Consider the following 2,190-nt stretch of genomic DNA (forward strand, 5'->3'; position numbering starts at 1 on the left):
ATTTTAAATTGTGATAACAGAGTCTGGATTGATGGATATACTGATATCAACATGCATAAAGTTTAATAAACCAAATACAATGATATTATACATGTTGACTGTACTTGTAAGAATTTTGAATCGAATGGATGGTTATGCTGCCATTGTTTACGGGTATTACACTTGCATTTTGTGCAAAAAATACCAGCCATATACATTCTTCCAAGATGGACAAAGAATGCTAAGAAGGATATTTGGGATACACTTGATGATAATTAATGTCCACCTACAGGCTTGGAACTCCCCAGAATGTCTACACTTACGTGGAGGCAAAGCATGGGGGCGTAAGTTTTACAGTCTTGTGTTAAAGTCACAAAGCAATGAAGAAGCAAGAAAGGTGGTAGAAGTACCGTACAATACAACAAGTGATGAAGTAGGTAAAATCATTGAGAGGGCTCGTAATGAAATTGAAGTTGCAATAGAAATAGCTGAAGCAACAACATATATAATTTGTATATATCTAAGTCTTCAACTCAAATAGACTCAGCAACAAAAACAAGAAACAAACATATAATTTGTTACATTTTATGCTTTCTGAAACATATATAATTTGTATATCGTATTCTTTGAACTAGTACTTACAAAAAATCATTCATTAATAAGTTTCTGTCTAACATTTAAAGACATCAATTTTTCTCTAAGCTGTGTCAATTTTCATTGCAAGAATATCATAACAAAAACCTGATCAATTTATCATTTACAAACATAAATTATTGCTTAATGTATGTCAATTTGTAAAAAACATGGCCATAACACCATAAATCTATTTCTCTTTGAATCACAAAAATTTTTAACTGAATCATGTCAATTACGGATAACAAAAAATTGATATTTTATATATTTTAATTGTACATCTAAATTATTCAATTTTACATTGATGTTGAGTAATGTCTTCATTCAATGCGAAGATCTATTTTTATATAGATAATTGAATATTATAAGCAAACAATTGAGTTACATTACAAAAATGTTTACCGTTTAACAACATTAATATTTACCTAAAATCCATCAATTTCAAATAACCTTTATATTAACGGTAAATATATAAAATTCAATCACTTACATAATAATAACCACATCAAAAATTAGACATAAAATATCAAACTTAGTAGGTTATATTAGCTAGAATGCCCCATAATGAGATATAATTGTTCAAAATAAGTCATAGAATGATGCTAACTTATTTACAAACACAAAAGTGGCATCAAACTATAGAATAAGACAAGTTCAAACCAGCTAATTTGAAAGCAAAATAAATTGTTTGTAGAGTCAACTACTACACCAAATTAAACCACAAACCCACAAAAATCATTCATTGTTTCTTTTTTGTTATCTTCTTCACAGGAACCAATTTGTTTCTACTCGTCTTCTTTGTTTTGTCTTCCTCGTCTAGCTTCTTCTTAAGCTCATGCAAACGCTTGATATTTTCCTCCTTCTCCTTCTTTTGTTTCTCAACTGCTTTCAACTCCCTTTCAGCTATAATGAGTGGAAATTTGAATTCCTTTTCTTTGTTGAAAGCATCTAGTTTCTTCAGTACTTCTTCCCTATTCTTATTTACATCAGATAAGACTAATCTGCTACAAATCTATCCCCTATACTTTATCCTATCCTCAGATGAATGAAGAGGGCCAAAGTTGTTATCACTCATAAATTACTCCATAAAAAACGCAACGTAAACACCACAGTCATTAGATTCATTTACAGTCCAAGGAAGTTTAACAATGCTAAGATTGTAATTCAGTACTTCATCAGCGCATGAATGCTCAAATGCATCAAGAAAATTAGAAAAACATCCCACAACAAACTTATGCAGCATTGCAGCATCTGTGTAATCCTTCCTCCTCTTTATATTGTCTAACTAGTGAACAATTTTGCGTTGAGCCAGTATCAAAAACAACCAGCACGTGGTGTTGTTATTCAACAAGAGTCACAGGAACGAAAAACTAGAAAAAAAAAATATTACACACATCAGTAACACATTTAAATCAGTCAATTCTATGAATATCTTATTGAATAAGTATATTGGATTCTTTTTCATAAAATTGACTGATACAATATCATTATTGAGGCAAATAACATAATAATTGAAAAAAATATATCAATACAAGTATTCTATAATATGCCTCAATAATCAAGCTATATCTTTCAATT

The sequence above is a fragment of the Amaranthus tricolor genome, chromosome 13 (assembly GCF_026212465.1).
Source record: "Amaranthus tricolor cultivar Red isolate AtriRed21 chromosome 13, ASM2621246v1, whole genome shotgun sequence".
NCBI classification, from domain to species: domain Eukaryota; kingdom Viridiplantae; phylum Streptophyta; class Magnoliopsida; order Caryophyllales; family Amaranthaceae; genus Amaranthus; species Amaranthus tricolor.